At 44.8% G+C, this 26,340-nt stretch overlaps 1 protein-coding gene across 3 annotated transcripts in view; it reads left to right on the forward strand.

Moving 5' to 3' along the window:
- The window catches only part of WHRN (whirlin), a 122,550-nt gene that overhangs the window by 12,017 nt on the left and 84,193 nt on the right, over window positions 1-26,340 (forward strand). The gene's annotated exons all lie outside the window — the stretch shown is intronic.

The following is a 26,340-nucleotide window of genomic DNA, read 5'->3' on the forward strand; positions in this document are numbered from 1 at the left end:
TAAAATTGGGCAAAAAGTCTGGGTTTCTTTTCTTTTTTTGGCTTTGCTTGTCTGTGCGTGCATACACACAATTCAGATATACTGCCCACCCACCCCAAACTGGAAGCCCAGGCAGTGATATGACCCCTTTCATCCTCTGTGGCATGAACACTTCCCCCCTTTGCCCCGCACAGTCTTATTTTCTGGATGTACATCTGGGTTGCCAGTATGCTTGGTGCCCGTTGTGTTGGAGCGAGCGGGTGCAGGAGAGAGGATGAGTGAGCTGCTCGGTCTGCAGTGTGTGGAGCTGGGTGGCGAGTAAAGAGAGTGGCTGGGCACTGGCAGTCCAGATTTATGTATAAGCTAAACAAGCTATAGCTTAGGGCCCCACTCTCTTGGGGGGCCCCCCAAAAAAAATTAAAGGGGAAAAAACTGGATGTACCTTTCCAAAATATAAGATAAAAAACAAATAAAATAAAACCTACATACAGCAATAGTATATATTAATAATTATTTCACTATTAATATACTTCTTCTTAATTGTATTTCACTAGATAAATAGATAGATAGATAATTTATTACGGTCGGAGACCAGCTTATAAAACACTCTTGGGGGTACAATCCCAGAAGGAAAACAAACATTTAAAACAATGTACAACAATAAATTTAAAATGTATAAATGCAATAAGCGTGTATTTCACTATTAATATACTTCTTCTTAATTGTATTTCAGTTCAACAATTACCTTGATAAAATACATATTTTGTTATGTGCAAATGGCTTTAGAAACCTATTAGGTCCATAAATTACCATATAGCATATATTCAACACAAAAACCAGTGGCAATTTGTTGTTGACAAAGGACAGCTGGACATATAGAGGGCCCCATTACCTTCAGTAGCTTAGGGCCTCATAAAACCTAAATCCGGCCCTGGGCACTGGCGTGTTCGTGTGCGTGTATGTGGATAGCTGGCGGTTTGTTTCCCTGCCTTGACAACGATGCGGGCGGGCAGCTGGTGGGGTCGCTTTTCCCTTTGGCAGCCCAGAGCTTGCACTGTCCCGATTGCGGCGAGCCAAAGTCATGCGTGCTCATGATTGGGGCCATCATCAATTGCAGGAGGGCTGAGGAAGCTGAGGGTGTGAGGGGGCTGGTATGCGGGGACGGCTGACTGGCATGGGGCGGGTTGGTGGGGTGAGGAAATGAATTGAAAAGTCAAACTGCAATTAACTGAAACACTCTGGAGGAAGGCGAGGGGACTTTGCATGGCTTGTGTGCGCGCGTTTCTGCTGCCTACTCCCTCCTCCCCCGCTTCCTCTTTCTGGGTGGCTGGGTGACTACTTGGGAGAGGGTGCAGATAGGGAGGGGGCGCAGACCCTGAAAGTGGAATAGTAAGGACGGGTATCGTCACTGTGGCTTCTGATTGGCTGCTCACCTCGCCTGGGCACCTGGGCACTCTGTTCTTGCAACACTTTCAGGCGTTTAGGCGTGAGAGCGTGAAGTTGCAGGCCGGGTTTGGAGGCACTGCGGGCGGTAGTTTGCTCATCCCCCGCCTTTCTCAAACAGGATTTGAGCGAGAGTCCGCTTGATGGGGCTGGTGGCAGTTGCCATGGAGGTTAGAGAGAGGTGCTGTTGTTGGGTCTAGTCTGGTCGGGTGGGTGCCAGGTTGTGGAATGTGATGAGGGAATGGGAATAAGGACGCCACTGGCGAAAGGGGGAAGGTATGGCCAGGTAAGTATGGAGTCCTGAGGGGCAGACGCAGCAGCACGTAGGGGAGAAGGCAGATGCAACAACATGTGGTTGTCATTTGGAAAACCCGTTGAATTGGGGTTGTGGCCTAAACCACTACAAATGGGGAAGGTGATTTTTGGGTATGCTTCCTGGACACACACACATACACAGACAGCATAAAGGTAAAGGGACCCCTGACCATTAGGTCCAGTCGTGGCCGACTCTGGGGTTGCGGCACTCATCTCGCTTTATTGGCCGAGGGAGCCGGCGTACAGCTTTCGGGTCATGTGGGCAGTATGACTAAGCCGCTTCTGGCAAACCAGAGCAGCACATGGAAGCACTGTTTACCTTCCTGCTGGAGCGGTACCTATTTATCTACTTGCACTTTGATGTGCTTTCGAACTGCTAGGTTGGCAGGAGCAGGGACCGAGCAACGGGAGCTCACCCTGTTGCGGGGATTCGAACCACCAACCTTCTGATCGGCAAGTCCTAGGCTCTGTGGTTTAACCCACAGCACCACCCATGTACACAGACAGCATACTAATGTTCAAAATAAAATAAATATGCTTGCAGCCTCACAGTTTCTCCTGCCCTCGCTGATCCAGAGAGTTTGTAAGCTAGTTAACCTTTTCTATTTGGTGCTCCCCATGTGAAGTGCAATAACTGTTGTTGTTACTAATGCTAATTGTATATTTAGTCCAACTTTCCTCCCAGGGAGCTCAAGGCGTCCAATGTGGTTCCCACCCACTCACCCATTTCATCCAGACAACAACCCTGTGAGGTGTGTTAGGTCTCCCAGGGATATCTGTGCTCTTTTGCTCTTCAAAATATGGCAACCCTACCAGGCAAGTGCTTCCAGGAAGCACACAAGGAGGACCTGAGTGTAGCAGCAACTCTCCCCACTTGTGACTCACAGCAACTGGTATTCAGAGGCATATTTCCTCCCAACAGTGGAGGTGGAGCACAGCTGTCATGTCTAGCACCATGAAGGATGATTTTTTGATGATTTCCCCCTTCTGCTCAAATTTAGTTATACACAAATCCCCGTGGAAACAATATCTGTATTGATGTGAGATTAATCATGGGCTTGCTGTGGGGTGTGTGCAAGCGCGCGCTCTCTAATTCCTTTTTCATAAACTTGAGACTTCCATTCTCCCCCCCAAACACCTGCAAGAATAAACAAACCCAGACTTTGTGGTATTGTGGCATTTGCAGTGACGAGGTGTCATAGACTCTCAAGTTTACGTTTAATCTCTGTGCTCTTAAAAAGAGGGACAAAACTGGCCTAAATCAGCCTGCTTCAGTAGTTCTTGTGTGGCAGGACACTGAAGGGCTGATCAAGTCAATACAGAGCCAGTCAATACAGTTTTCCAGGGACTTTGGAAATTTCAGCAGGCACTGCCCATATATTTCCAGGCTGCTTTTTGCAACACTAAAGGGCAAAATGTGCTATTAAAAAAACCAACTCAAAGATGAATAACACCAAACAAAAAAAACCCCAAACCAAACCAAGGGTGAATAACACCCTTGATGCTGGATTCTGTGCTTGGATTCTGCAATCACAGAATTATTTACATTGTTCCTGATGTTTATTCATGAGTGCTGTTACTTGCGCCTGCCATATCCATTTCATTATTGCACATTCTGCTGCCTAATCCTCCATTCTCCACCTATCTTCCTCCTGAGAATAGGCAATCAGATCCATCCTCAATGTTTGTGTGACATGACACCCCACAGGAATAAGCAGGGTGAATTCGATGTGGCAGTTGTCTTCTAAAATCTGCTGGCAGAGGCCCATCGATCTATGAAGTTACGCCTCAGTAAATGAGAAGGCTGTTCCACCTGCTGTGAGATTTACACTGCAGGGATTAAGCGCAGAAGCATGTTTGAGTCAATACCAAATAAATATTTGTGATGTTTGGAGGGGGTGGCCTTGGTTTTAGGGTGGACAGATATATTAAAAATGAGACCCAATATTTATAACAAGGTAAATATTTAGAATGCATAGTCTAAATGGGTTGTAAGGATAGGTTTTTTTTAAGTTTGCTACGTCTCCCTCCCTCCTTCAGTAATTCTTTGGGAATAGCTCCAGAAGTGTTCACTGAGTGAGGGTAGTAGTGATCCAACAGCATTTTCCCTCACTCACAATTGCCTTTGTTTTCACTTTGTGATGTCATTATGATGTCAAATCTGATTGACTGTGCAGCATTGCAATAGCAGTTTCACTATAGCTCTTTTTGGGGACACAACAAGTACCTTTAGCTCTACCTTCATTACCATGCAGCTATTTTTGACTTCCCAATGTCAGGGCAAACACCTGCAGTGAGAAGCCTGCTTCTGTAGGGTCCCCATACATCAATCTAGATCACATAGAGATGCTACACAAGAGTAGCAGTCTTTCTACTAGAGATACTTGCTCTGGGTATGTGGGAAACCAGAGGGAAACTAGAGCATTGGGGCTAAAGTCTTGGTCCCACAATTCCTTTGTACAGTGACCCTTCACAGCAGTAACAACTGAATTAGGGCTTAAGTGATTCTTGATTGGCTGGAATTGTCTATATGACAGAAGGTCCAGGAATTTGGGGGGGGGGGGGTAGATGCAGCAGAGAAGTGAATCAATCACAAAAATTAATGGCATTGTCAGGGTCTATTTTGCCCAACATATTAAATACAATTGCATTGTAAAATAGAAATGGCCCAAGGATTAACATTTTCAAAGAGGGAGACAATTTCTTTAATACGAAAACCATAAATAAACACAGCAAGAGATTTTTTTTTTAGTTCTTCCCTTTTCAGGGAAGTTTTTAAGTGGTGAGTGTCCAGTAAATGACAGCTCTGAAGCTGCCTGCTTAGTATCATGCTGTTGGAGGTTACAGGGGGCATTCCATAAATCTCAAGGGAGACTGTAGCTCAGAGGCAGCGCACCTGCTTTGCATGCAGAATGTCCTGGTTCAATCCCTGCCATCTCCAGACAGTGCTGGGAGAGATTCATGACTGAAAACCTGGAGAGCCTCTGCCCAGTGTGTAGCAGCTGTGGAAAAGGGAAATTCCATGCCAAGGGTCACTAGGAATAGAACTGAAAATAACTGCTGAAAATAAAACTGCTTATATCATAACACCATTTTACAAATCCATAGTGTGACTGCATTTGAAGTACTGTCTACACTTCTAGTTGCCTCACTTGAAAAGTTTATTGTAGATTTGGAAAAGGTCCAGGAAAGGGCAACCAAAATGCTCAAGGGAATGGAGGAACTCCTTGATGAGGAAAGGTTGTGACGTTTGTGACTTTTTAGATAAAGGCAAGTAAGAAGTGTTATGGTAGAAATTTATAAAATTATGCATGACAGATATTCACATCAATCTTGGCTAACCACCTAAAAAAATCCCTGCACAAATGAATAGCCCCAGACCAGACTGGCTTTGTCACTGGTCGCAAAATAACAGACCCCATTAGGAAACTACTGATTCTGATCAAACACAGCAAGGCAACTAAATTCCCACTGATGATTATGTCCCTAGACATCTTCAAAGCCTTTGGCTGCTTAGAATGGCAATACTTACTAGCAGTATAACCAACATTAGATTTGGTCCCAACTTTTTACAAACCCTCAAAACTACTCCCAAGCCTCAGCAAAATGAAGGACTAACAGTATGGACTCTAATACCATAGCTATCCAAAGAGGCACAAAACAAGGATGCCCACTGCCTGTCTTCATCCTGACTCTGGAACCCCTAGCAATCCAAATCCAGGCATCCACAGACATCAAAGGAATCCAACTCTTCTGGATATCAGTCGTACAGGAAATATGCAAAATAACTAAGCAAGTATTAGAAGTCACCCCAGAACTGGCCTTACTAAACATCTTACAAGATAATAATGCCCACTCACATTAGAGAGCTCATAACCCACCTTCTCTCAGCAGCCAGAAGCCTCATAGCCAGATGCTGGAGAGACCTGTCAGGAGTAAACATGGACCAATGGTACCAAATAGTATGGGAAACAGCCTTACTAGAAAAATTAACCAATAAACTGAAAGTAACACAGGGACAAATAGAAGAAGATGCCTTCACCCCACTATGGTTCCTCTTCATCACATACACAGCCCAACAAGACAACAAGAATCCACCAACAGCATACACATCAATCTGGCTAATCTGATCCAAAAATCCACTCCCTCACACACTCACACACATAAACAAATCTCACTACAGCCAATCAAAGGCAACCAACCAAACCTAGGCCACTCCACCAAGGAAATATAACAAGCGAACAGAAAGAGAACCCACACTGACACAAAACCCCACACATATACTAAATCAGGGGTCCCCAAACTAAGGCCCGTGGCCTGGATAAGGCCTGAGGGACTTGTTTATCCGTCCCGTGACGACCCCCCCCCACCTGCTGCTGCCGCCTGCTCTTACCGGCACTGCACTGCACAGCTGCCCACTTCCAGGTCAGAGGAGCACTGGAAATAGCCTGTGCACATGCACAAGCGTTATTTCCAGTGCACATCCGGGTCGGAGGAGGCCCGTGCACATGCACAGAAGCTATTTCTGGTACTCCTCCAACCCTGAAGTGCGCCAGAAATAGCATGTGTGCACGCATATGGGCACGCACTTGCCCGCCGTGCGATCGGCGCTGGAGACACCAGCCCAAGGTGTGGTAAGTTTGCTGACCCCTGCACTAAGCAGAAAAATAGAAGCATTACCACCCCACCCCACTCACCATCCCCCCCCCTTTCCCCCTCTTTTCTTCTGAACCTAATACTGCATTCAACACTAATGTCTCACAGAGGCTTGACAACCATATGTCAGGAGTGCTCTGATGGTGTTTCCTGCTTGGCAGGGGGTTGGACTTGATGGCCCTTGTGGTCTCTTCCAACTCTATGATTCTATGATTCTATGAAATGAAACTTATCTGTAGAAAACGCAACTTGAAAAAAGAGACAATGCATGTATTTTTGTAAATTAAGAAATCTTTAATAAAATTATTTTTTTTAAAAAAAAAAATCATGGATGGCATGAAGAAAGGGGAACTACCTCTGTTTGAAACCCCTGAGATATAATAATCCAACCTCTTTAAAAGTCTCCAGTGGAGGAGAACCCACCACCTCCTGAGACAGTACATTCTGTTAGAATGAAACTAGTTATTCAACAAATGTTTTCTGCCAGGAATTCTTTGGCTGTGATTCCTGCGTTGCAAGGGGTGGACTAGATGACCCACGGGGTCTCTGATTCTATGTTCCAGAATGCTTTCTAACCCACTTTTTTTTTTGCAGTGTAATCCCAAAGCAGGCGAGAATTTAGTAGAAGCATATTGCACAAGCTCAGTGTGACAATAAGATATAACTGCAGCAGCAACAGAGAAAAGTGTTATGTGTACACATAAAATGCTGCAAAAATAAAAATAAAAATAATCGTGATGTGATTGTTCAGCATATTTTTCATTAGAATCCTCTTGTGTGTGGTCTCCTTTGAATGCATGTGCTGTAAAATAAAATGGTAAAGCTGGACATACAGCTTTGAATCACGATTGCTTTTTATGAATGAGGTCTGATGTCCAATCCCTAACATCCCCAGGTAGGGCTGGGAACTACCCCTGTTTGAAACCCCCTAGAGCCCCTGCCACCAGCTTCGTAGACCAATAATTTGCCTCCTTTGTTCATGCCAGGGCCAGGGGCTTAGCAAGGGGGGGTGCATTAGATGCAGTCCTCCCCGGGTGTCCCCACTGAGGGGGGGTGACAAAATGGTGGGTGGCACTTACCACGGGGCCTGCAGCACGCCTGAGCCACATGTCTCTCCTGGGAGTGACGAGGTGGCTTAGGCACCCGCAGGCTCCGCGCTGCCCCAAACAGTCTGTCCATTGCTTCCCCCTCAGCTGTAGGGCGGCTGAGTGGGAGAAGAAGAAGAGTTTGGATTTGATATCCTACTTTATCACTACCCTAAGGAGTCTCATAGTGGCTAACAATCTCCTTTCCCTTCCTCCCCTACAACAAACACTCTGTGAGGTGAGTGAGGCTGAGAGACTTCAGAGAATTGTGACTGGCCCATGGTCACCCAGCAGCTGCATGTGAAGAGCAGGGAATCGAACCCGGTTCACCAGATTACAAGTCCACCACTCTGAACCACTATACCACACTGGCAGGCAGACTCCTTGGAGGCCCTGTGGTGCCCCTGTGGGTGGCTGGCCCTGCCCCCGGGCGCAGGGCATGCATGCTGCCCCAGGCTCCTGATCAGCTTGCTCCGCCGGTGGCCAGGGCTGGTCCATGTTGAGCCAGGAGCTGGGAACAGGGCGACCTAATACATTTTAGCACCTGACGTGAACCACAAAATGCCGAGGGTGGGTGAAGATCTACACCTGGAGCAAGAGGGGAATAAAGATCTACATAGTGAACAAGCTGTGGAGGAGAGAAGATCCACATCAGGAGCAAAGGGGAATCAAATCTACTTGATGTTTGAACTGGGAATCAAAGACCATTGTGGTGGGCAGGAGAAGGGGTCCACTCTGAACAACACCAGGTGGGTGCAGAATCCAGGAGACCCCAAAGGGCAGCCCTTACCATTTCCCCCCTAAGTGTGGGAGGAGAGCAACAGTGCCTCCTATTTGCTGGAATGGGTGGGAACCACACGCTCTTGGAGACAAGGTCAAAGGAAAGATTGTGATGAGGCTGCTGGCTTCCCCAGGTTATGAAGGTTGAAACTTGGAACTGGGGAACTTCATGTCCTGGGGCCAATTCTGGCCCTCCTGACCTGTCTCTGGCCCTCAGCACTCTTCCCAGGTGATAACTTTCCCGAGCCCCATGCAACACCATCCCTGCTTTGCATACTCTTGAGATGGTTTGCTTAGCTAGAATAGGTCCTTGTACTCTGGTTGTACTTCTTGCTTCTCTGGCTAGAGGACAAAGAGGGGTGAGAGAGTGTGTGTACAACCTAGCCCACTGTACAAACAGTAAGAGTCACATTTATAGCTCTGCCCACTTTTGCCTCTGGATCTACTCACCCCTGGCATGTGGCCAGGGGCAGTGGCGTAGCATGGGTTGTCAGCACCCGGGGCAAGGCAAGTAATTTGCGCCCCCTAACCCATGGATTTGCGCCCCCTAACCCGTGGATTTGCGCCCCCTAACCCTAACCCCCAGATGTTGCGCCCGGTGCGGCCGGCCCCCCTGCACCCCCCACGCTACGCCACTGGCCAGGGGTTGCCCAGTAGAGAATGCAGCCCTCTGAAACACCCACCCCTCCAATCTAAAGAGCACTTGCCCCTGCTAGTCTGCCAAGGATAAATAAAACACTACACTTTGGAACTCCTTGCTTATAGACATCTGTCAGGAGCCTTCACTGTACTTTCGGCACCTCTAAAACATTTTTGTTTCAACAAATATGTGTAATGTTGATGTCTTCAGTTTATCGCTGATTTTATTTTTTCTGAATATTTTTAAATTGTTGTGTGTTTTTTTCAGATACTTAGGTTGTTTTATTCTCTTCTTAAACTGCTTTGAGGGTTTTTCTTAACCATCAAGTCTAATTGCACCACTGTCCCCAACATAAGGTCTACACTGTACAGCCCAAGGCATGTGCAAGAGAGAAGTATCATTGTTCACGAAGGGTTGTTGGTCCCTAATGGCACAGTTTGAGCTCGGAGCAGTAGTTGCCAGTTGTTGCCAGACACTTCTGGAAGTACAGAATCCTCAGTGGTTAAAATTGGCAGCAATCAAATCTTTGCCTGATGAATAAAACCGATCATTCTGGTGGCCCACAGGGGTAAAAGCGAAGCTGCCTCATTCTCTTAAGTAGCACATCTTGCTGGCGTGAAGTCTTTACATGCTTATTGCTTACATGCTTGCATGCTTGCCAAGCATCAAGTGGCATGTGAAAGACATAGTCCATATGCTGGTTTAACACACCACTGCTCTGATCTGATGAATGCAGCATCTCATAGTGCAGGCTATGGAGGTAAGAAAGCCTAGGTTGTTCCAGTCATTCATTCTGACAGGTGGGTGGATAATAAATACCTTGAGCTCCATGTTCCTGGAGTCTTTTAAAAACTTTTCACAGGCTGCTTAGCTTTTCGTCAGCAAAGGCAGATGTTTTTGCTTGTTATGTCTCTTTTAAGTGCTGCTTGTTTTGGCTCATTGTAACATCCTTCCTTCTACAAATTGAGATGAGCTGAAATATATGTGGATCGGGTGGTTCCCCCCTCCCCTCCAGCTTTATCCCCTAAATATTCATTCTTTCTCAATTTCAGTCTCTGGCTCTGAAAACAATACTGTCATATATTTCCCCTCCACCTAAAAGCTTGCCTAAAGATATGTTACCTTTTTAGAGTAGAATGTTGCTGCCGAGATAAGGCAGCCCATAAATCAGGGTGAAAGAGACGACAAGCGGATGGGTTATATGTACAATTTACTGCTCTGATATGACCCTTTTTGGGGTGGCCTGCATGTGTATCTTGCATTTTCCTCCTTGATATCAACAACACTCTTTAGTGTTCCAAATAAAATTATCATGTCCCCTGTTAACCTTTCCTTCTCTCATTCTCCCTTCCCTACCGATGTGCTTTCTTTGGATCGAGGACCTATTTTTGCTTATATTACTCTGTAAATGGCCACACCTATCAGGAATGGGGAACCTGTGGTCCTCCAGATTTTGGTGGACCCCAGCTCGAATCTCCCCTGACATTTTGCCATGATAGCTTGGGCTGATGGGAGTTAAGGTTCAATGATGTCTAGAAGGCCACAGGTTCCCTCTCCCTGACTTATGTTGATGTTACTGTACGATTTAATCATTTACTATATGAATAAATGAATAGAAAGGGCAACTAGTGATGGGCAAACTCTCCTAAACTCAGTTCAGAATAACTACAGTATGAGTGCCTAGGAGTTCTCTCAGAAGTGCTCTTTGAGTATGGTAAAAGGTAAAGGATGCGGGTGGCACTGTGGTCTTAACCACAGAGCCTAGGACTTGCCGATCAGAAGGTCGTTGGTTCAAATCCCCGCGACGGGGTGAGCTCTTGTTGCTCAGTTCCTGCTCCTGCCAACCTAGCAGTTTGAAAGCATGTCAGTGCAAGTAGATAAATAGGTACTGCTGCAGTAGGAAGGTAAACGGCATTTCCATGCACTCTGGTTTCCATCACCAGGTAGACTTTTGGTGTGAGCTACTAGAATTCTCATCGTGGGCTTATGCTGTACTGCTGAGCTACTGTCCTTTATTTTTAGATGAATATTCCAGTCCTCATGGTTATGAATAAAAGGCTGCATTAAAATGGAACATTGGTCTACCTCAGTGTAATTTGCATTGACCAGCAGCAACCCTCCAGGATTTTAGGTCAGATGTCTTTCTTGGCCTTACCAGGAGATTCTGGATATTCAATCTGAGACCTTCTGCATGTAGAGCATATGTGCTTAGCTTTGGAGCTTTGACTCTTATCTCCCAGGGACCATATAATATATTGCCAGTAGTTCAAAATATACATTGGCAGCTGCAGTGTGGTACAATGTTCATTGCATGTCAAATTAGTGCTCATGTGTATGTTTTAGATGTTTCCATGATCAGTGGATCCATTTGGGTGAATAAGGCACCGCCTCACCTATCTCAAACTGCCCTTACCCAGCCCTTACTTGTTCTCAGGGTGCCAACTTCCTTATTCTCAGTCTTGCCCCTTGTAGAACTCAGTGGAGAGCAGGATGGGGACAAAACTAGAATGAGTTGGCTCTTCCTGCCATTGGCTCTGGCTCTGCCTACTGTTTGAGCCCTGTCATTCCATCCTACCAATCTTGATGGACACCAGCCACACTTTGTGTGATAGGCAAGATGCATCCATCTCACACTCAGAAATTCAACTGCTAGAAACAGGAGCAAGGGAGCAGAAGAATAACTCTACTAATTCATTCCAACAAAATGTAAAATCTGAATTGGGTGTCCCTAAATGATGTGTGTTTTGGCAAGGGACACTCTTTGTCTCTTTGTTAAATTATGAACAGCTGGAACATGCTGGATAAACCAGAGATGGATAATGTGTGGACCTCCATATGTTGTTGGACTTCAGCTTCCATCATCCCTGATCGTTGGCTATGTTGGCTGGGCCTGATGGGAATTGGGAGTCCAACATTGTCTGATGGGCCAAAGATTCCCCAGCCCTGGCATTTGATCCATCTCCAATACAGCAAGCGTCCACCTGGCCGGCTAGGACACATTCTTCTGCTTGACTACTATTTTTCAACCAAGCATTGCTGTGTTCTCAGACCAGCCTGTTGCAATCAACTCCAGTGCAAGCAACTGAGGTACGGATCCATGATTTCACATTTTGCAGAAGAGCATCTTCACCTAATCCCTAAAAGAGAAGGGGGGGGGGAGACAACAAATTGAAGCCCAAGTAATAGAAATACATCAAAGCTCTGATAGAAAACCACCTGAGCTGCCTCTCAGTCTAATAGGTTTATGTGCTTCTTCCTTCTCTCTGCCTGAGAAACTCCAAATGTGGACCATGCCAGGCTTAGGTTACTGAAAGATGAAATATGTTCTTTGGAGGGCTTATTTTCTTTTCTTGAGATGCATTTACTTTGCAGTGTTCTTCTGGAACACTTGTCTAGCACACCAATTATGCCAAGTTGGCGTCTCTCTCTCTCTCTCTCTCTCTCTCGTTTCCTGACTCAAATCTCCCAGTAATTATTTTAATGTTCCCTTCGCTTGGCTGCTGGACGGAGTGACCTTTTTAAAAACCCAGCAGCCGTCAAAAAGAGTGTAAAGTGCCTCAGCTCTGGCACTGGGGGGACCTCATTGCATTGCATCAAGGGACACACACAGCGGGGGAGATGTGCAGGTCTAAGCAGCCTGGAACTAAGGGGCCTGACAAGAGAGATTTCAAGGAAATGCTTTGCCCCATTGATCAATGAATTGATCAGGATGGTTGACAGAGCTAACAAGGCTGAGCTAATGATCACCACTGCCCTGTGTTTATTTGACTAGCCTAAAAGGGTGGTAGCATTTATTATTTTTAAATACCTAATATGGTCAAAAGGTCAGCAGTTCGAATCCCCGCAATGGGGTGAGCTCCCATCACTCGGTGCCTGCTCCTGCCAACCAAGCAGTTTGAAAGCACATCAAAGTGCAAGTAGATAAATAGGTAGAGCTCCGGCGGGAAGGTAAACGGCGTTTCCGTGCACTGGTCTGGTTCGCCAGAAGTGGCTTAGTCCTACTGGCCACATGACCCGGAAGCTGTACGCCGGCTCCTTTGGGCAATAAAGCGAGATGAGCACCACAACCCCAGAGTCGTCCGCAGCTGGACCTAATGGTCAGGGGTCCATTTACCTTTACCATTCTGAAGAACAAAAGAAGAGCCTGCCAGATCAGGCCAGTGGTCCATCTAGTCCAGCATCCTGTTCCCATAGTGGCCAACCAAATGCCCGTAGAAAGCCCACAGATAGTACCTGAGCACAACAGCATTGCTCTCTCTGCCTGTGGTCAGAGGAAACCACACACTATTTTGCTCCTGGCACCATGCATCATCTTCTATATGACAAGCCAGATTCAACAACAAAGTCATTTAGAACAGGTGCATTATTAATAAGCTTAAACTAAAACCTTCTCCAGCTGACCAACCTAACTCGACAGGCTGGCTCTTAACACTCCAGCCATCTTAAATATATAGTAACAAATGTCACTGCAGTTTGGTTTGTAGCAGGACCAGACTGGAGCAACAAAGCAGTCTTTAGAAGAACTTAGAGCAGGGCCTTCACAGTAGCTGCCCCTATAACAGGCACCCATGATCTGTACTTCAGGCAATTGAAGATATTTTTGTTCCCAGATGGATCAATGGGTCTTACGCTATGGGTGTTTATTTTGCATTGCTTTTTGCTGTTGTTTTGTTTTAAATACATCTGCAGGTTTTTGTGTTGTTCTTCGCTGTTTTCTTTAAGCTGTTTCTTTTGTACATTGCCTTCAGATGCATGTGTAGAAGGCAAATGATTGTGATGATGATGATGATTTCACACTGCCAATGAAGACTCCCCCAGCCCACCTTTACCCCTTCTATATTCCACCACCCCTCCTCTCCCCTCCTTTCCCTCTATATGCTTTCTTCCTCTTGGCTTTGATCGTTTTATAAAATTGAAAACTTCTCAATGCAAAATGAAAGGGACTTGACATCAACTTAACCACACAATAAGATGAAATAATATGTCATTTCCCCAGCCCCCACTAGAATACATTTTGAGAGATAATAGAGCTGCTGCATGATGCAGAAATAATTCACAGCTGAATGTGTTATTTGTTCATCTCCCTTGCAAAGACTGAAAGAGTCTCATTACCTCCTTCCTATCCCCACCCCCACCCAACACTCAGGAAAATTATGCTGCTTTATTGCAAAGCTGCCTCTGTTGACAATGTACGTTAACTGGCACTCTTCAGTCTTGGGTCATTGACCAAGTGGTTCAAGCAGCACCTGCCCAACTTTGATAGCTAAGACATTTTTTAAAAAATTGTTAGAATTTATCATATCTGTAGTACTGGCAACTAGGACAACCTTTTATACATCATCAAAAGACAGGAGTTTTATCAAATACACATACCAAAAAGCTGAGAGGGTAAGACATGGTACTGATATGCATTAAAATGTGAATTTGTTATGTGAAATTAGAAATGATCACTATGATTTAAATTAAAGATACATCTCACCATAACAGGGAAGAATGTGACCAGGTGACCTGTGTGCCAGCTCAGCCTGTTGTCCAGGTGCTGCTAATTGTTAATGAGCAATTTCAAAGCCCCTGCTCTCACTTAACCATATCCATTCATCCCTATACTGCTTAATGCCAAAATAGGCTTCTGGGTGGTTTGTAAAACATAAAAACCAGGTGCACTAAAATTAAAATAGAAACATCCACAATTAAGACGCTCAGTCCCATTACATTGCATTAAAATAACACAGCAATTAAAAATAGGATGCTCAGGATGAGAGTTCAGGGGAATGGCTGTGTAGACAGGTAGGTCTTCAAAGGCCAGCAGAATGCCAGTGCAGATGGGGGCCTCTAATTTTTCGGCAGGGAGTGCATTCCATAGCACTGGTGAAAAAGCCCACTTCCGCATTACCACAAAATGATTATCATACCATGTCAGGACTAACTGGGTTTTCAGGGCTTTATGCAACCTGGTGTGTCCTTATTGGCCTTTGGGGTCATCTTACTGTATTTAAGATACAAAAGGAGGCTGGAGGGCACTCTTGAACCATAGTGCCTCGTCTGCCTGGTTTACTGAGTGACAGCAGTGCTGGTGATGCAGGAGTTAAGACTATGAAAAATGCTTGCCCGAGGCCCTAGTTTTCATCCGGTCTCCTCAGTGCCTTACGAGCTTCTAATTTAGGATGCACTCAGTGTAAAAAAAGGTTGTACTCCTATGCACATACTATTTATGCCCACTTACTTTTATCTATTATGTTTTTATTATACCAGGGGTTACACCTAGGACCTTCTGCATGCAGAATGAATGCTGTACCACTAACTACAGCCTTTCCTGTCTGGCATTACACAGATCTGTCAGCAAGGAAAAGTTGTCCCTGGATGGGGAAGTGGTTCTGGAGCAACCCTACTCTCCACCCCACTTCTCTGCAGTGCTTCCCCTTCTTGAAACATTTCAACCATTCAATCCATGGTTACTTCTGTTTGCTTCCTTCAGCCAAGTCAGGTTACAGACTGGCTCTGTTGCTGCTGCTGCCAGCACTGCTACGAGAAACTTTTTTCTTAACTGTCTTTCTTTAATTGGGCCCAGAGGGCACAGTGCCATGGTTGTTCAACCCATTACAGTTCACCTGTCTCCTCTAACAGAACAAAAAACACCCGTAGGCAATGCAGAAGCAATCAGATGCAAAAAGAAGAAGAAAGCTTTGAAGGCTGGGCAAAGCATTCCATGGAACAACACAGATGGAAAGGACCTCAGAGATTGTTCAAGGGCTCTTCCAAATCAACGCGTTGAGCATTTGCCTTGATCTGCTTGCACAAAGCTTATATGGAGGTTAGACTAATACATTGTAGGGCTGTGCATGGACACCCCCACTTAATCAGTTTTTGGATCTGCTGTTTTAGAGTGACCCCAATTCAACCTGGGACAATCCATGATTGACCCAGCCCAGGCCTGGGACCCAAACAGACTCACAGACCTTGCACAGTGTTTAATTAAGGTTTAAAACATGTGTTTGAGAAGAGGAGAGAATGGAGACTCAGTTGTGTCTCCTTCTCCTTCCCTCCCAATTACATATTTCAACCCTAATTAAACATGCAGTTGGAAGGCGGGGCTTGTGTCCCAGAGCACAACCCCCTTGACAGCACCAAATTGCTTTGGATCAGCAATGGCTATGTTTTACTTCCACTGTCAGAGGCATTATGCCCTACATTCCTATACTGCGCTCTCTATGGAGCAGATCATTCAACTCACTTTCTAGACTATTTTGATGACTTTCTAGATTTCTCCCAGAATGGAATTTTGCTGAAAATTAATATGCAGAAGTGCCATTGGGGGACCAGGAAGTGAAAGTGCTTGGAGGGAGTAGGGAAGCCACAATATCCTCACCCGACTCCCTGCAACTTGAAAGTGGACTGGGACAGGGGAAAGGTTCCTTGCTGCACAGAGAAAGGGTTCCATCTAGGGATCTGTCTGTGAAAGCGCTTTTCAAGTTGGGGGTCTTGGGCCTGAACAAGTCGAAGATCACTGGTGCAGACAGTTATAACAGAACACTAAGTAGCCTGTTACATTTGGTTATGTGATGACATTACAAAGCCAAGTCAAAGAGAGGATAGTGTTCATACCTTCACTCTGATTGGGAGAAAAGAATCACCCTGTCTTGTAGCACAACTCCCCCCCCCCATTATCTGCTAAACAGGTGGGTATATTTTGCAAAGAACTTTTTCTTCTTCTCTCCATGAAATACAACCTAGGGCAGAGCTTTCCAAACTGTGTGTCGGCTGCAGTGTGTAGGTGTGTTGTGCAAATGCTCCCTGCGCTCCTCCAGGAGCTGGAAAGTGGGTAATTTAACCTCTGGTTTGCTAGTACAGTGAAATTAAAGGACCGCTGACCGTTAAGTCCAGTCGTTGATGACTCTGGGGTTGCAGCGCTCATCTTGCTTTACTGGCTGACGGAGCCGGCGTTTGTCCACAGACAGTTTCCGGGTCATGTGCCGAGCATGACTAAGCTGCTTCTGGTGAACCAGAGCAGCGCATGGAAACGCTGTTTATCTTTCTGCTGGAGCAGTACCTATTTATCTACTTGCACTGGCATGCTTTCGAACTGCTAGGTTGGCAGGAGCAGGGACTGAGCAATGGGAGCTCATCCCGTCGCAGGGATTCAAACTGCCGACTTTCTGATCGGCAAGCCCAAGAGGCTCTGTTTCAAAATGAACCATGTCTAAAAAGTGTGTCACCAACACAAAAAGTTTGGAAAGCTCTGCCCTAGGGTTTTATCTCAGAGAAAGGCCACCCAGGCCGCGTGCAAGTAATTGAACAAGCACACTGTACTCTCACTGCATGCACATTTCATTCTGAAAAAGGCTAGCACCATGATGCCTCCTGTGTATTCATTGTGCTTGCCCCATCACTCAGTCAGTGATTTAGTTTGAATGGCGTTGCTGGCAGAACAAAGTGGAAAGCTTTTCCTCATTCCCACAAGCCTTTTGTTGCTTGTAATGTGGGAATGAAATCGTTATGCACAATGTAAGTGGATGCTTACCTCCCTTTTTGTTGTGAGTCCCGTTCTTCAAATAGATAGTGTGCTCCAGAGTCCATTGTGGTTAGATCAAAGAGGTTTTTAAGGGGAAACAAAAGTGCTGAGCTGTAGTTAAAGCTCCTTGTATCCCACTGTGAATAGCTGTAGCATTACCACAACCAAGTGAATTGGGCTAGCCGCTAGATTACTCATTTCATTATGAAGAAGAGTTTGGATTTGATATCCCGCTTTATCCCTTCCCAAAGGAGTCTCAAAGCGACTAGCAATCTCCTTTCCCTTCCTCCCCCACAACAAACACTCTGTGAGGTGAGTGGGGCTGAGAGACTTCAAAGAAGTGTGACTGGCCCAAGGTCACCCAGCAGCTGCATGTGGAAGAGCGGAGACGCAAACCCGGTTCAGTGCTCTTAACCACTACACCACACTGGCTGTGTGCACAGGCAACTTCAATGACTTTACTCTGAGCAAAACCAAGCCTTATGAGGTATTTGGGCATGTTTGGCCTGGAGAAGAGATGAGAAGACTGCAAGGTGATATAACAGCCATCTTCAAATATCTAAAGGGCCATCAAATGGATCTTGGCACAAGCTTGCTTTATGCTGCCCTTGGGGGTAGGACTTGAATCAATGGTTTCAGATTACAAGAAATGAGATTCTGACTGAACATTAGGAAGAATGCTCTGACAGTGAGAATTGTTTGGCAGTGGACTCCCTGAGAAGATGGTGAACTCTCCTTCCTTTTATGTTTAAAAATAGGTTGGATGGCCATGTGTCAGGAAATCTTTATGATTCCTGCATTGCATGGGGTTGGACTACTAGATGATCCTTGGATCCCTTCCAACTCTACAATTCTGTGTAAACCTACTTGTATGCAACCCAATAGATCTAGGTAAAGGTAAAGGGGCCCCTGACCATTAGGTCCAGTCGTGGACAACTCTGGGGTTGCGGTGCTCATCTCGCTTTATTGGCCAAGGGAGCCGGTGTACAGCTTCCGTGCCATGTGGCCAGCATGACTAAGCTGCTTCTGGCAAACCAGAGCAGCACACGGAAACACTGTTTACCTTCCTGCTGGATCGGTACCTATTTATCTACTTGCACTTTGACCTGCTTTCGAACTGCTAGGTTGGCAGGAGCAGGGACCAAGCAACAGGAGCTCACCCCGTCATGGGGATTCGAACCGCCAACCTTCTGATCGGCAAGCCCTAGGCTCTGTGGTTTAACCCACAGCGCCACTCTACAATTCTGTGTAAACCTATTTGTATGCAACCCAATAGGTCTACCTGTGAGTAAATTTTAGTTGGCTAGAACCCTAGCAACACACAGTCATCCTTCAAAAGTGTCACTTCACTGAATTTTGCAATGCCAAGTAATTTGTACAAAAATACATATACAGTGGTAAAGTGGAAAAAACGAGAAACCAAAATGGAGAGATTTCCCTGTCCCTCAGCAATACTGAAACCAGGGTGTGGAGAAAAGGGTGGGCAGAGAAAGCAACATGAGCAGCAAAAGGCAAGTAACATACTGACATGTTGACAAATGCTGAGCCAAATCTGTTCTAAAACAACAACTTTTGGATCAAAAATCAGGAGGCAGTGACAAGCACCAGCTTAAAAGAGGATTGCACAAATTCATGGAGCTAAAGACTATCAATGGTTACTAGCCATGATGGTTATGTTCTGCTTCCACAGAGCTACTCATTGAGGCTTCTGGTTGACCTCTGTGAGAACAGGATGCTGGACAAGATTCATCAGGCTCTTATTATGCTCTTATGACTTCAGCTCTCATCATGGTCAGTGATGTATCAGTGATTGGAATTGCAGTCTAAACTAACTGCAAAGCACCACAAGGCTGGGACTAGATGACCCACATGGCACACACACCCTAAAGCTCCTCCTGCTCTAGGGTTCTATGATAGCTCATATCCACATTGTGCATCAAAAGCACTATGATATCACCTCAGCAGTCATGGAAAATCCTGGCAGGTTTAATTTGTTAAGGTTGCTCAGAAAGGTAGGTTTGTGAGGTCAGCACTCTCAACAAACTGCAGTTCCCAGGATTCCCTGGGGGGAGATATAAGAAACCTTTAAATATACAGGGTGGATGTGACCATACTGTTGCCACACACCCTCTTATCCCCCAATTTTACTTGTTACAAGGGAAAACTCATATGTTGCCAGCTCCTTTCCCAAAGTTGCCTATAACTTCACAACGATGATTTAAAACATGTGTTGTGTGTCCCATTGAGGGGGTGGAGAGCATACAATTAGGAACCTGCTCTGGAAAAAGGACTGGCCAGTTCTGTTATGCCACTGGGTTGCATTCCATTGCTGTGGCTTGACACCGACTAGTGGGAGCAGTTATTGACATAAATGGATCTATGTGAAGGATGGCGTATGTCACAGTCATTGATTGCAGCTAATAAAATGCTGTATTGCAAATCAATTTAATAGAGCCCCAAGCTGTTCTCTGTCAGTCTATTTCTATTTATGACTCAGCAAAGTTAAAGCGAGGAAAGAATGCTATTCTAAAAGTGTACTTTCCTTCTCTTCCTCTCCCATTCCCAGCTTCCAACTCCTCTTTCTTTCAGAAAAATGAGGCAATTTACTTAAATCATACTAGACTTGAAGATAATTAAATGATTGCATTAGGAAAGGATTGATCGCCCTTTTGAAATCTCACTGGCTCCTGCTTCTTTGGCTCTCATTACTCCTAACTGTACATCCTGGTGATTATAATCAATTAGCAGACAACTTGCTATTTATGAAGGGGAGGCTGTATATAGAAGGAGGGTTTGCAAACCGGATAGATGCTCCTGGTGGAGGAGTGCAATGCTTTGTTATGCACACAGGCACACTTGCACCCCTGGGTGGTGCTGGGAGGCAGCAAGTCTCATTACTGAGGTGAAATACCTTCATGCCAGGAGTCCCAACTTGGCCCCACAACCGTGGGTGCCTGGGGCCATGGGTGCCATTTAGCATGCTCAACAACTATGGGTCTTCCTTTCCAAAATAAGCTCAACAACTCTGCTGAAGCCTCCCCTCCCCCAAAAGCTCAACAACTTTGGCTCATCCTCCCCCCAAAAAAGCTCAACAACTCTGGTCAATTCAATGGGTAGATCACTGCCAGTTTATTTATAGTGGGAGATCGCAGTCTCTTGGAAGTTGGACGTCCCTGCACTAGTCTATCGGTTAGAAAGAAATTGCATTAAGGTTGCACTTTTCATCCAAAAATGTTTTCCAGAGAGCACTAAGGGGTTTCTTTATTGGAATCAGCAATATGTAACTTGACATCTCATATGTGTCCCTCATTGTCTTGGTGTTTTCCAGGCTGCACTACAGGGGATCTGAACCGCCAGCAATACAAATCTGCTTTGAGTTAGGCAACCAAAGTGATAATCACTTCAGCAGCATCTGAAGGCAGGGAAGCTTTTTAAGGTTTAATGTTTTATTATGTTTTTATATGTGTTGGAAGCTTCCCTGAGTGGCTGGAGCAACCCAGTCTTTCTTTGATTACAGAAGGAGGGGGGTCAGACTGTGCCTTGGCCAAAGGCCTGATGGAACAGCTCTGTCTTGCAGGCCCTACAGAAAGATGTCAAGTCCCGCAGGGCATAGTCTCTTGTGACAGAGCATTCCACCAGATTGGGGCCACCGCCAAAAAAGCCCTGGCTCTGGTTGAGGCCAGCCTAACCTCCCTGTGGCCCGGGATCTTCAAGATGTTTTTATTTGAAGACCGTAAGGTCCTCCATGGGACATACCAGAGAGGCGGTCCCGTAGGTACGAGGGTCCTAGGCCGGATTGGGCTTTAAAGGTTAAAACCAGAACCTTAAACCTTATCTTGTACTCCAGCGGAAGCCAGTGCAGCTGTAGGAAAGTAGGGAGCTGCCTTGTATCAGGCCAGACTAATTTCACCCCTCTTGCTCAGTCCAAGTGTAGCCAGCCTGTTGTCCTTCAGATGTTCTTAGACTCCATTTCTGAACATCCGGGACTACTGTCCATATTGGCTGGATTTTGGTGGAAGTTAGAGTGCAACAACATTTGGAGGGCTACTCCAATTCTACCCTACAGCAGTTCTTCATGATCTCAGCTGGAGAATCTTTGCCATCACCTGCTAGTCCATTCTCTTGGCTTAAGATGCTATTTATTGGACTGCAACCTTCTGCACACATAGCAGATGCTCCACCACTGAGCTATGGTATCTCCCAAAACATTGTAGGGGGTGGGACTAGATTACCCTTAGGGTTCTTACACCTCTGCAGTTCTATGATTCTACGAAAGCAGATACTGTACCAGTAAGCTATAGCCTTAATGCAGTTACACTGGCTTTCCTTCCTGCGTATTTTCTGTTGCTAGACTACCCTCCTCAATGTGTCAGACCCACGGCTATAAAGCTTAACTTTCTTACTCCTATACTCAGCATTTCACACACACCCCACTTGGCATCAAAATGAGAGGTGCCCACAGGGGATTTGGGGTTATGAGAGAGAGGTTGATGGCCAGCATATTTGCTCAGGGTGATGTGTACCACACAGCCACAGGAATATTTGTGGCCAAGCATAAATTGGAGCCATTCCTTTTGACCTTTTCCTCCTGCAGCTATTTTTCACTAAGAATGTGGAGCACACTGTTCAATGGCTAAGAAAATGACCTGCAGATATGTCCTCCTCTTCCTTCCTTTTCTTACCCTTTTCCATCTGATAAGTAAAGTGGGTTTCATACTTTGCTGTCACTCTAAGCTGTTCTCCAGATGCTGGAACTAAATAGGGTCCTGTATGCCATCACCCTCCACCCCCAAGTGGAACTACACATGGTCAGAAATAAGAACATAAGATGGGTGCTGCTTGATCAGGGGGAATGATTATCTAATCCAGAATCTTGTTCTCGAGGTGACCAACTATTTTGCCCCAAAATATTATTTATTTATTTGTTACATTTACGGTATATCCTACCTCTTTTGCCAAGGTGATCAAGGTGGTGGACATAGTTCTCCTCCTCCCCATTTAATCCTCACAACAACCCTGTGAAATTGGCTAGAATCTGAACCAAATGATACAAAATTGATAAGGATTGGTTAGGGAAGCAGTTTTAAATATGTAAAGGTGGATGCAATTATCTCAAATATTATCTCAAATTACGTTTTTTTCTAAAAAAAAGTAATAAATAAATAAATTTCCCAGCTGTTTAACTTGCTACCTTACAAAAACCCTAAGTAAAAGCATTCTGAAAAACAGGCCTCGTTTTTTCACATCTAATTGCCATTCTACTCTATACAGTATAGGGAGTGGGTAGGGCTGGTTTAGCATGAGAAATTAAAGGGCTATTTAGTAGAGGTAAGCAAATAAAAATAATGAGCTCAGCTTGGAGGCAGTGGTGAAGTGAATAAGAAGAAGTAGCTCAGGCATGGGCAAACTCGGCCCTCCAGATGTTCTGGGACTACAATTCCCATCACCCCTGACCACTGGTCCTGTTAGCTAGGGATGATGGGATTTGTAGGCCAAAAACAGCTGGAGGGCTGAGTTTGCCCATGCCTGGAGTAGCTTGTTGACTGGTTTGCTTTCCTTCCTTCTCTCTGACTCTACAGCCCATGGAATCATAGACTTGTAGAGCTGGAAGGGACCCTGGGGGTCATCTAGTCCAGCCCCCTGCAATGCAGGAATAGGCAGCTGTGCCATACAGGAATTGAACCTGCAGCCTTGAGAAACATCAATATATGCATGCATGCATGCCTCTCTCCCATTAATAGCAAACTCAGCTGCTGAGTGTTGACAGGAATGTAGCCATAACAGGGTCACTTAGTAAAAACAAGAGGAAGCGTCAGCACACTTGGGGAAACCCTAACAATTGCAGAAGTACTAAAAAATATTTAGGAGTGGGAAAAGAAACCTCAAAACAGCTGCCCACTATCACCTTTATTGTTTATTCTGGTATGGGAAACTTTGTGCAGAAGTATAAGAGAAAATGAAGAAATTGGTAAGGTTTGAGTTGGACATCAGATATATAGATTTATGGCCTTTACAGATTATGTAGTACTATTTGCTGATAATCCTTTGGATAATATGAAGATAGTATTAAGGGAGATAAAACAATTTGGAGACCTAGCAGATCTTTACATGAATTCTGGCAAAAAAATCTGATGCATGAAGAGAAAAAGGGTCTACAAAAGCAAAATGGGTATTAGTGTGGAGAAAAAGGTGAAATATTTGGTTAACAAATAAAAATTCATTGTATTTTCAGAATAACTATGTTAAAGTATGGAATGAGGTGAAACAAGACTTATCAAGATGGGGAAGGATGAAAATCCCATAACAGTGGTACCTCAAGTTACAAACGCCTCAGGTTACAAGCGCTTCAGGTTACAAACTCTGCTAACCTGGAAGAGTTATCTCGAGTTGAGAACTTTGCCCCAGGATGAGAACGGAAATCATGTGCCGGCGGCGCAGCAGCAGCAAGAGGCCCCATTAGCGAAAGCATGCCTCTAGTTAAGCACAGTTTCAGGTTAAGAACAGACCTCCGGAACGAATTAAGTTCATAACTAGAGGTACCACTGTACTAGGAATGATCTTAGCTGTTAAGATAAATGTAATACCAAATATGCTATTTTTATTTCAAATTATACTGATTATTGGTAATATGAGCTGCTTCAAACAATGGCAAAAGGAGATATCTGATTTTATCTGGCAAGGGGATAACCGAGGATTAATTTATAATATTAACAGTCCTTAAAGGAAAAGGGAAGTTCTCGCTGCCAGATTTAAAACTGTAATATGAAGCGGCCTGTTTTATATGGCCAAAAGAGTGGATATCTTTAAAAAATGCAAGACTGTTTGATTTGGAAGGGTATGTAAGGATTTGGAAGACGATACAGATGGCATGCGTATCTTTGGTATGAAAAAGTTAAGGGTAAATAAGGAATTTGTGGACCATTGTATTCAGAGAAGTATTTCAGGAGTTTGATCCAGGTACAAAAAAATTATTAGAAAGGAAAACTCTATTATGGCGTTCTCCTATAGAGGCAAGTGCTCAAACAACAACAAAACCACCAATATCCAGGTGGGTTGAGGTACCTATAAAGATATACGTATCTCTGTGGGAGGTAGACGGAAACTAAAAAAATAGGACGAAATACAGAATTACATGACAAGCTGGTTGCAATACCATCATATTGTTTAAAATTGTTTAAAAAGATGTGTTCACCAGTTTTAATGACAAAGGTCTGACTTTGAAATGAGGTTGTTGGAAAATAACGATAAACTAATATCGAAATTGTAGAAACTGCTGTTAGAATGGGAAACAAAAGATGAGATGGTGAAGTCAGCAGTGATACATTGGGCCAAAGATCTAGGGCACAACAAAGAAATGATTGCATGGGGGAGACTTTGGAAAGTAGATTTAAAATTTACTGCATGTTATACCTTGATAGAAAATTATATGAAAATGATGTATAGGTGGCAACCCTATCCCAGTGTTAAATCTGAACCCAGGTTTGTGGTTTCTCTCACTTCAGACAAACCACAAGCTGTAACCAAGGTCTGTTCTTGGCTTACCGCCTATGTTTTGTCTGAGGGAGACAAACAGGGAATTGTGGTTCAGATGTCACGTTAGCTCCCAGTAATGCAGCAGAAGCAGGAGAGGAATGAGCAGCCACAATTTCTTCCCTCTAAAGCAGCTCACTTCCTCACTCACGTCATTAGCGCTATGTGCGAAGGAGGCCTCTGTGCATTTGCAGGTGCAATCTGAAGATGGTTATGATGCCCTTGTGGAGGACAGCATTTTTTAAGAAGAAGAAGAATATTTGCAAAAGAACGTCATTTTTTTAAAAAAATGCTTTCTACCAGGGAGGGCAGGGGTACAGTCTTGCCAATACCCAGCCATCTTGAGTCCCTTTCATTAGAATTCCTAATTATGTCCTTAAATGCATCCTTTGCTGACTGATAAGTCTCATTGATTCAGAAATAAAAAAATTCCTTCCTGTAGCACCTTAAAGACCAACTAAGTTAGTTCTTGGTATAAGCTTTCGTGTGCATGCACACTTCTTCAGAAGAAGTGTGCATGCACACGAAAGCTTATACCAAGAACTAACTTAGTTGGTCTTTAAGGTGCTACAGGAAGGAATTTTTTTATTTCGACTATGGCAGACCAACACGGCTACCCATCTGTAACTGATTCAGAAATGATTGCAGTGCATTTAGAATCCTGGTTAAGTGTTCTGTTGAGAATGGAACAATGAAAGTAGTCAGGCAGCAGTCCCAGGAAACAGGCATCAAAGAAAAGAGTACTTCCTGTAACTAGATAAAGATTTGCATCTCCCCCAAGCAGCAAAAAGTTCTAGGGCAGTGCGACCTGGCTTTAGTTTAGGTTTAGAGACAGCACTGGAACCTCAAACATATGAGCATAGCATAAATAGAGGCTAGCATTTTAAAAATTAGGACTGTATATCTAATTTGCCTAAACCACCAAACTTAAATGGGCTGATTTGGGTAGAAACAGGCTTGGTGAGTTGGGTGGAGGTAGCCATGGGTCATCCCAAGTGAGTCTGGACCTTCCAGAAAAATTGGGGGCTGTCAAGGAATGGGGCACTGGATGGGAAGAAGGAGCTATGCTGGGTATACCTGTTCCCTCAGTTAATTCAGTGCCAGACCTGTGTTGGAAGTTCCCTGGGATAGTCCTGCCTAGGCTAAGGGGGCGGGTCTGGGCCTCATATCAGTTCAGGTGCACAACCCTAATGGAAGGGTGTTGGGGAAATGGTTGTGCGAATAGAAGAATCTCTGTGGAAGCAGGGCCATTTTCCTTGCCCAGTTCTGATAGTCCTCCTGTTGATTTGAATGTACTTACTCAAATATAATATGTAAATACCATAAGAGGGTAAAATTAAGTCTTTGCCCTCACTTTTTGAGATCCTTTCAATTGGAAATTATGGGAACTGACCCCGAGGCTT

The sequence above is a fragment of the Podarcis pityusensis genome, assembly GCF_964106645.2.
Source record: "Podarcis pityusensis genome assembly, chromosome: Z".
Taxonomy (NCBI): Eukaryota; Metazoa; Chordata; class Lepidosauria; order Squamata; family Lacertidae; genus Podarcis; species Podarcis pityusensis.